Source organism: Macrobrachium nipponense, chromosome 38 (genome assembly GCF_015104395.2).
Source record: "Macrobrachium nipponense isolate FS-2020 chromosome 38, ASM1510439v2, whole genome shotgun sequence".
Lineage (NCBI taxonomy): Eukaryota > Metazoa > Arthropoda > Malacostraca > Decapoda > Palaemonidae > Macrobrachium > Macrobrachium nipponense.
In genome coordinates, this window is record NC_061098.1 from 2,353,526 (window position 1) to 2,363,796 (window position 10,271).

General features: G+C 41.3%; 1 long non-coding RNA gene across 2 annotated transcripts; it reads left to right on the forward strand.

Annotated features, from left to right (window-relative positions):
• Positions 1–2,060: 2,060 nt before the first annotated feature.
• LOC135209861 (uncharacterized) lies at positions 2,061–4,660 on the forward strand. 2 transcript variants are annotated; one of them, XR_010313420.1, is made up of 3 exons: positions 2,061–2,473; positions 3,751–3,966; positions 4,488–4,660. It is a non-coding gene; the product is annotated as an uncharacterized LOC135209861 (long non-coding RNA). The 2 variants fall into 2 exon arrangements; XR_010313421.1 differs by having other exon boundaries at positions 2,062–2,439.
• The last annotated feature ends 5,611 nt before the right edge of the window (positions 4,661–10,271 follow it).

The following is a 10,271-nucleotide window of genomic DNA, read 5'->3' on the forward strand; positions in this document are numbered from 1 at the left end:
TATCTTTATCACAACAAAGGGCGAAATGACATCGATGAATTAGTGAATAAACTCCGAGCAAATTCTACATTGAATTTTATGGTAGAAAAAAGTAATGAGAAAATGCTCCCCTTCTTGGACGTACTTGTGACCCAGAAAAACAACAAATACAATACCACCGTATACACTAAAAAGACAGATGCTGGGAGATGCTTAAATGCTAGAGGAGAATGCCCTGATGCATATAAACGGTTCTGTGGTAAATGCATACATAAAACGTGCCTTAACACACTGTTCGACGTGAAAGCGACGAACGAAGAAATTAACAGAGTTCAACAGCTGCTCACAAATAACTGGCTACCCAGATGACATGATCCAGCAAGTTGTCAAAAAGAGATTAGAGGCTTTCCAAAACCCGACCCCGAGGACAACACACAAGACAAAGACAAAGAAATAATGATATACCATCAGATATCATACAACAAACACCACGAAGACGAAAGGAAAGCCCTCCTTGGTATAACTGCGAAGAGGAACCACGCCCCTAGCACCATATAACAAAACTAACAGCAAGAATTTACTGCAAGCCAAATCTTACGCCTCACTGGTAATGAAAAATAGTACGGCTCCATCGACGGAGAAAGATGTTGAATCTGATATAGTTTACAAGTTTGTCTGTGCTGACGAGCAATGTCAGTCCCCCCAAAAATGCTATATCGGACACACAACAACTACACTCAAACGTCGCATGCAGGCCCACAGAAACCAAGGTGCTATTCACCAGCACTTTGTGGATACCCACAATAAAAAACCATCCTTGCAAGAACTTCTCACAAACACCAAAATAATCCACAAGGAAGGCAACTACAATTGGTTTATTGATATCAGAAGCCGTCAGCATCGCCACGCAACGCCCAAACCTTAACATCCAACGCGAGGCAGACCGATCTTTGCCCTCGTGTAGGAGGGCAGCCCTTCAGCCGCGTGGAATAAGACCACTACCACACGCGGACAGGAGCGCACACAGACATTTTGTTAATTAAACATATATGTAATTAATATATATTATGTAAAATTTTTATATAATTAACTTACTTTCAACTTTTGATATAATTTCTGTTAACATATTTATTTATTTGTCCTTATTTTATGTTTCACTATAGTCTTTTGTAAATATTTAAAACTAGGTATCTGGCAATTGTACTACCTTTCCGTCCTCATGACGTCACAAAACGCATGTAGGCTCATATTTGTATATTTACGGGCTGCTCTGTGAGCAAGAGCCCGTGCTGGCACAAGGCCAGCTTGAATCTTAAACAACAACATATTTGTATCAGTAAGCTTGATAACGTCAATACGTATAGGTTGACGAAACAGCTGTCGCGTTTTGTAAAAATACTGGAAGTAAATGGAAGAACCCCATTATGTGTCCATTAGTAACCTGAACAATGAAGTGAAGAAAATAATTAGAAAAGTATGAATCAATTTCAAAAAAGCTGGTAAACAGTGAAAAAGCCATTCTATTCAATGAATGTTGTATCCGTGAAAAATTGCTAAAAGCCCTAGAAGTATATATATATATATATATATATATATATATATATATATATAATATATATATATACAGTGGTCCCCCCACCCATATTTGCAGGGGATCGCGTACCAGACCCCCCCGTGAATAGTTAGAACCTGCGAATGTTTGGAACCCCTATAAAAACGCCAAAAACAGCCTATTTTGTTAGTTAAAACTCAAGAAAAACCCACTAAAAATTTTCAATTTCATTCTTGGTTTTTTTAATAGTTTTATCATAAAAAGTGCATTTTATGATGAAAATTCATCAAAAAAAAAACCCAGGAATTTGTTGGATATTTATCATAGAAAAATACCACGAATGCACGAATTTTCCGCAAATAATGTGGGAAAACGTTTTCCGAGAGAAATCCGCGAATGTGAGTCCGCGAATCCAGAGAATGCGAATACAGGGGTTCCACTGTGTATATATATTATATATATATATATCTATATATATATATAGTATATATATATATATATATATACATATACATATATATATATTCAACTCCCTCTTCTCACTGTCTCAAGTGATAAAAGGCTGAAAGTGCCCCAGTGCTTGTCTCTATATCCATTTTTCTTAAATCAAATAAAATCTTCCCACCTGACTTCAAATTTGGCCTCTCCCCAATTATTCATTTAACTGTAGAAATTTGAAGAAATGTCACTGTAGCTGATTTTTCATCTCTGATTTAAACTTAAGGCTACATTTTCATGTTCTATCATCCAACAGGTTTGCTACCAGCACAAGAGACTTCCTTCTTGAGCACTCATTTGATGGATTGGATCTGGACTGGGAGTTTCCGTCGTGGCCAGCAGTAAAGAGAGAGAAATGTGAAAAACATCTTTTTAGCGAACTTGTTCGTCATCTCCATGACAGTCTGAAGGTTTTATGTATTCACAGATGTGCTTCTTATTAGTGTAATTAACTTTGTCATGCATTTATAGTTGCAGTATTTCTATCCAGAAATTCTTTAGGATTTTTTAGTCTTGTAATTACTATGAGTAGTTAGCGAATTATAAATGGTTAATAGTTAGTATTCCTCCACCAGTATGCCTGCCAAATCAAATCAAGATTTGATTTGGTTGGATTACAGAACTTGCAAAGATTTCTATTGGCACCTCTTATTCTTAAAAATTCTTTTTATTGTCACTTATTGTGAATTTTGGAGTTTGTATTTGTTAAATGATTATAGGTCTCAGCAGCTTATGTCAAGACATAAAATTATGAAAATATAGCAATTTAATGTTGCATCTTGTTTAGAAATAATTTACATAATGTATTATGGTAACTGTATAAAACTGGTTGTAGCTAATGTGGTTGTAACCTTTGATTGCAGCTAGAACCTCCCCTTCTTTTGACCATAGCTGTAGCTGGACCAAAATCCATTATTGATCGAGCATAGATGACGTTCATCAGTGGTGAAGTAAGATTTCTAATGTGACATATTAGCTTTATATAGTCTCTGTGTCTCTATAATTGCCTGTGTTATTATCTTTTCTGTTTTTTCATGCTTTTACTAAGGGTTTTAATTGATTTTGGAACTTTTTAGTTTAAAGTTTAACAAGGTGTCAGTCAAATTTTTAGGCTCACAAGACTCGACCAAAAGGAAATTTTCTTACCTGGTTGGTTACAAGCATGATAATTTTGAAGGTATGGGGAAGTCAGATAGAAAAATGTCTAAAGTAGTTAATGCAAGGTAAAACTTAGAAAACAGTAGCTTAGGACTTTTACTATTGGAAATTGAACTCTTAAGAAACAAAGTATGGTTATTATCAACACTTGATTGTTGTACCCTACAGTGCATTAAACTGTGTACAAGGAAAAGAAGATTGTCTGTACCGAATATGCAGTAGTAATTTTTTTCCCATCTTTGAATTTTTTCATGTAAGGCTTGATTACATTAGAATTTAAATGTAGAAATTCAGTTAGGTAATGTGTACTGTTAATCTACGGGCAAAATATAAATAGCTATATATATTTTACGTAAAGGCTTGAGCATTTATTTTTTGTGTAACATGAGAGAATGCATAACTCAAAGTTGCAAAGTTCTCTTTTTAGATGCATAGTAATGAAAAATCTGTTTTGCACTTGACTGCAACCATTGATCATTATTTAAATTAATTGATTTTAGCCTTAATGTAACTCAGTTTTATTTTTATCTAATGAATCTCTTATAATATATTTTACATTACAGGTATGTTGACTTTGTTTCTCTCATGGGATATGACTATCACATATTTTGGCCGTACCTTCCCTTCACAGGGCACAATGCCCCTTTGATGAAACGAAGTGGAGAAAAGTTATATTTTGCTACTATGAACATACAATGGTCGTCTTTATATTGGTTGGAGAAGGGCATGACTAAAGAAAAATTAGTCATTGGGATTCCAACTTTCGGGAGATCTTGGAGGTAAGAATTGGCTTAGTTTCTGTAAATGAAATATGAAAGATAAGTACATACTGAGAATATTGTATTTATATTCATCTCCAAGGTAGTGTGGTGATTTGGAAATGTATGAAAAAAAATTTCAATAGCAGACTTGGATTCATAATTATAGATGCAAAATTAACTACTTTCTAGGTGTCTTATTTTATGAATTATGGGCAAAATAAATACAAAACATTAATATTAAGAAAAGTTATTCCCTTTTCATGCCATGTTGCACTTTTAGTTCAACTTTTGTTGAGCATATAATGATCAAGGAATTTTTTTTTCCTTCATCTAAGACATCTTTGCTCTTTGATTGTATGTCATTGCATTCGAGACATCACTGTAAATGGTAACGCATGTTTTCATCATATGCCTCACCTGCAAAATTCCATATGAAATTTAAGGGGGACTATAGAGCATTTGTAAAGAAGGAACTGAAAGCACTTTGTGAATGGCTTAAATACAACTATTTTATTGTTACCTTCCATGTGTGTTTTCAGATTGATGAACTCTTCTTGGAGCAATGTTTGGTCACCAGCCATTGGTGAAGGCATGTGTAATGGAATATTATCATACCCTGAAGCAGTATCATTTTTGAAAGAAGGAGGAGAGCAGTATTTTGATGAAGAAAGTAGAGTTCCATATGCCAGTAGAAATAAAGATTGGATTTCATATGAAGGACTGTCAGAGTATAAGTGAAAAGGTTTGTTACTATTTCTTAGTTTACTTTTTAGTATTTAAGAGTCACTGCAGTGTTTTACTTGATCTAATTGAAATACAAACCGTTGGTGGTGTGGGTGTGAGTGGAATGGTGGGAGTGTGAGTGGAATGGGAGAATACCCCTCACTCACCTTATGTCACCGTTCACTTTTTTCACAAACTGCCATGAAAAGTAGACATCACGTTGGCAATTTCTTTCTTCTTTGTTGAATGCTGGAATATTTTGCTTTGCACTTTTGTTATTTTTTCTTAAGTTTTTCCTTTGATGATGGAGACATGAAAGCCATTGCAAGGGGCATGAGTATCTTTGTGGGCTCCTTCATGTCTCCCATAACAGTTGACCTTCACAGGTACTGTTCCTTTAGTAGGAAGAAGCCAATATTCGTGCTTCCCCCTGGAGTAGTGTGATAGTTTGGGTTCTTTTCAGTGAGAGACTTTTGATAGGAGTGAGGAAGGGCTGGGAACATTTACGTTTTGTCAGAATGAAATAACTGCTTGTGAGAGCACTGAATATTTCAGGTTCCTTCATCTCTCCTTCCTCTATTGGTTCCTCCCTGGGGAAGGAGGGTTAGTAACCGAGTGGTGAAAGAGTCCAGCCACAGCCTGTCCTCTGAGGACAGTGCTGCCATTGGTCTGGTACTCCCAGCTAGGTGCAGAAAATAAGCGAAAAAGTTACTTTCACCTCATCTAGTAAACGTCTCTAGTAATTGCTTTAGAGTCCAATATACTTGATTTTGCTGTTTGGACTATTAGAATAAGAATTTCATAAGATATTAAGTTTTTTTTTATTTATATTTCAGGTGCACTGGATAAAGGACCAAGGATTTGCAGGAGGTGATGACATGGAATCTTAATTGTGATGATTGGGCTGGTTTAACATTCTGGAAAGAAATTTGAACTTCATCAAGTTATTAAAGATATACTTAATGGAGAATGATATATCCAGTACTCTTATATTATTTTATGATACGCAAGATGTGCTGTTTTAATGTGGTGTCCTAATTTAATAGCAGTATTTTACAGAATCCAGTGCTTGGTAATTCGACTAAAGATTAGACGGTTGTTGCTGTTTGGAAAGCTTTTATTTTTATACAAATATGTTTTTTTAATATTTGAATACTACTGTACCAGATATTACCAGATATATTGATATTTACCAGATATTTTGATTCAACTGTGATATAGTACATGTTTGAGTTGGATAACTTGCATACTCTTTTATTTACCTTATTAGCTTTATTGAAAATGTTGCCAAGTCGATTTGAACGATTATAGTGATTTGCATTGTTGTGCAGCAACTCTTTGCATGAAGATAGATTTTAAAAAAATTGTTGACTGGGTAATACCCTGTTTGTAAATGTGATAAAAGAAAACTTATGGTGTGGGATGTCATATCAGCTTTGAATGTATTTTGTCTTAAAACTATATGAAAGGAGCCACTTGGAGCTGCTTTATGCAATTTACCTTATGTTAACCACAAATCGAATCATTAATTTGATGTTGTTCATGCAACTTACCTGACAGATATATATATAGCTGTATTCTCCGAAGTCCGACAGAATTTCAAAAACTCGCGGCACACGCAGTGGGCGGCCAGGTGGTTAGTACCCACATTCCGCCGCTGGGAGGCGGATATCAGGAACCATTCCCATTTTCTATTCATATTTTTTCTGTCGCCGGTCAGTAAACAACTGTTTACAGACCTCCGCCTAGGATTTTTTGGATTGACTCGTTCTAAGTATCTGGATTGACTTTTGGTATTGATTCTGGATTGTTGGATTGGCATACGCGAATAGTGGACTGTTTTTTTATTTTGGATTGGCTTTTCTGTGAACGTGATGTCTGGATCAAGTTCAGTGAGTTTCAGAGTGTGTGTGAAGAGCGATTGCAAGGTGAGGCTACCTAAATCATCGGTAGATCCCCACAGAATATTGTATGGGGTGTAGGGGGCATGTATGTTTGTTGGATGATCGTGCAATGAATGCAAAGGTTTGACCGATGATGGATGGAAGGTGTATGATTCCTATCGCGTAAATTGAACGCGATAGGATCAGGAGGGCTTCCTCCAAGAGCGGTTCTTCGAAAGGTAAGGGAAGTAACATTTCACCTGTATTAACACCAGTAGAATTTGCTTCACCTAATCCTGTGTTGTTGCCTGCGGGCCCTGATTCTGTGTCTGGAGAAGGTAATGCCCTTTCTCTGATTCTAGAGTCGTTACGCACTCTAGAGTCCAAAGTGTTGGCCTTAGAAACCGGCTCAAGTAAAGTGTGTGATCGTGCCCCTAGTGTTGTGGAGGGGGCGTCAGATCGGCCCCATAATGCCTCTAGGCCTAGACCTCTATCGGACTCCCAGGACTCAGGGAGTGGGTATGTCGAAAGCCGCAAGAGGGTTACGGGGGCTCCCCACCGATCTGGCATCCCTTCGGCAGGACCTGTTGTTAGTTCCCAGGCTGCCAAGGAGCGTGCACAGGCTCGCATCCTTAAGGACTGTTTTTCGTCCTCCGAGGCGCCCTCCCCGCGCAAGGGGTGGAGCGCTCGGAGAGACTCGCGTCCGTTGAAAAGGACTTTTCCGAGGGAGGACGCTTCACGTCCTCTCTCACCATTATCGTTGCGGTCTTCACCTGCGTCGTATGACGCGTTTCCTCCGCAGAAGAGAGGTAGAACGTCATCTGAGGACGACAATGAGAAGCGCTTCTCTCGCGCTTCGGAGAGGCAGGTAGCTGTACCTGTGAGAAGGAAGGAGGCGTCCCCTCGCCCCTCGTCTTCTCGCAGGTTCAGCCCTTCACCTCCTCTAGTTTCTTCACCAACGAAGAATATTCTTGTGTCTCTTCAAGACCAATTGTCAGCTTTAATGGCTCAGAAGACTCAGCCCAGCAGCAGTCGCCTAAGCGTAGGAAGGACGCCAGGCTACCGGTCAAGAGGACGAAGCAGTCCCCTTCTCCGTCTCCTCGTTCGTCTCTGTCTCCGCTTGCTTCTCCGTCGGAGCTTCCTCGATCTCGTTCTACTGGTAGGAAGTCTCGTGGACAGGACGCTTTTCTTCCCTCTCGACGTCCTGATCAGCCCACCCGCGCGGTCAGGACGCCTTTAGGACGTCGGCAGGACGCCTTGGAGGACGCTCGCAGGACGCTTTTGAGGACGCTCGTCGGGACGTTTTGCTAGACGCTTTGCCTTTTGTTGAGAAGGCTTTCGAGAGCGCCTAGAAGGACGCTTTGTTTGAAAGCGAAAGCTAGACGCTTTAGCGGGAAGCGTAATGGACGCTTCTCTAGAGCGAGTTAGAGGTAGCCTCTCTTGACGCTCAGCGCTGTCAAGACGCTCTTCGTTCTTCAAGCTCTAAGGATCGACGAAGGTCGGTCGCTTTGAAGAAGCTGCTACACCTAATCCTCGAAAGCCTTTGTTGAAGGCTTGACCCGTTGGCGCACGCCCTCTCCAGAGGTGCAATCTCCTTTGCCTCTTAGGGAGGAAGGAGAGCTTAGTAGTCCGGCGGACTCAGTTTGAGGAGGAGCAACCTTCGTTTCTCTGTGTCAGATTATAAAGTGCTGGTTCGACTGCTACGCTTGTCTTTTGGAGACAAGTTCCAGCCAGCAGCTCCCAAGTCTCCACCCTCTCAGTTTTGCGTCATCTAAGTCTTGCAAGGTTCCGGAGTTTGTGGAAATGAAAACTTCGTTGTCCACCAAGAGGGCTTTTAAGAAGTTGCAAAGATTGGATGGAACGTCGGAAGGATCAGGGCAAGTCGACTTTCACCCTTCCTCCTTCAAGACTCAGTGGGAAAGGCGGCATCTGGTATGAGACCAAAGGAGAAGTAGGATTTAAGATCCCGTCGTCTTCCCAAGGGGACTTTGCTAGTCTGTCGATGCTCAGAAGAGGTCCCGTTTTATCAACTGCTAAGATTTCATGGACGCCAACGGAGATTGATCATCACATGAAAGGACTGTTAAGGACTTTCGAAGTCTTTAACTTTCTAGACTGGTGCTGGGAGTCCTGGATCTTCAATCTAGGAGTCCTGACTCGTTAAGTCTGGGGGAGCTGTCTAATGTTATCCTGCATGGACAAGGCCGTCAGGGATGGTTCGGAAGAGTTAGTGTCTCACTTCGGCACTGCTTTCTCAAGAAGAGAGCGCTTTTCTGCAACTTTACGGCTAGGTCTGTTTCTACATCTCAGAAAGCGGAGCTTCTCTTTGCGCCTCTTTCGAACCATCTCTTCCCCCAGGCTATGGTAAAGGACCTGGCAGTGAGCCTACAGGAGAAGGCTACCCCAGGACCTCTTGGCCCAGTCTTCAAGACGTCCCGCAGTCCCTACTACGTCTTCTTTTTGGACGACCACCTAGGAAGGTTTAAACCCTTTCGTGGGGCTCCTCCCTCGAGAGCTGCTCCCTCTCGGGAGAGGGCTTTCAAGAGGAAGAGCTTCTTTCAAGCCTAAATCCTCTAAATGAAAATCAAGTCCTTCAGATGCCGGTCGGAGCCAGGCTGAAGTTCTTTGCGGGGCGTGGAGAGAGAGAGAGTATACAGATGCGTGGTCCCTCAAGATAGTGGAACAGGGGTACAAGATCCCCTTTTTAGACCCTCCTCCTCTATCCAACTCCCAGAGATCTTTCCCCGTCATATCAAGGGGAGAAACGTCAGATTCTTTTCGATCTTTTAGATCAAATGATCGAGAAAAGAGCGGTGGAACAGGTCTTAGACCTGGGGTCACCAGGATATTACAACAGGCTTTTCCTGGTACCAAAGCAGTCGTCGGGGTGGCGTCCGTCTTGGACGTGAGCAGGCTGAATCTTTTCATAGAAAAAGAAAAAATTCAAGATGGAAACGCCTCAGTCGGTTCTAGGAGCCTGAGACCGGGCGACTGGATGGTGTCCTTGGACCTACAGGACGCATACTTTCACGTTCCTATCCACCCTCTTTCAAGAAAGTTTTCTGAGGTTTGTGTTAAAAGACAAAGTTTTGGCAATTCCGAGCCCTTTGTTTCGGATTAAGCACGGCTCGATGGTATTTACCATGCTCATGAAGAACGTAGCGAGATGGTTACATTCTGGCAGGGATAAGAGTGTCCCTGTATCTCGACGATTGGCTTGTCAGAGCATCATCAGAAGAGAGGTGTCTGAAGGACCTTCACTTCACGTTAACCTTGGCGAGGTCCCTGGGACTTCTGGTCAACCTCGAAAGTCGCATCTGACCCCAAACACAGTCCATCGTGTATCTGGGGATTCAGATGGATTCAGTGGCTTTTCGGGCGTTTCCGTCCCAGGAACGACAGCTGCAAGGCTTAGAGAGAGTTTCGGCCTTCCTGGGGAAGGAAACTTGCTCGGCGAGGGAGTGGATGAGTCTGCTGGGGACCATTTCCTCGCTGGGAAACGTTTGTTTCCCTGGGAAGACTACACCTCAGGCCTCCCTCCAGTTTTTCCTGGCAGAAGAATGGAGAGTCAAAGAGGATCTGGATGCGACCTTTATGATCACCGAATCGGTGAAAAACCATCTAAGATGGTGGTTAGATCCTCGGAAGTTTCGAGAGGGGTTGTCCCTAAAGCTTCTGAGCCCCGACCTAGTGTTGTTTTCCGTCGCCTACGTGTCG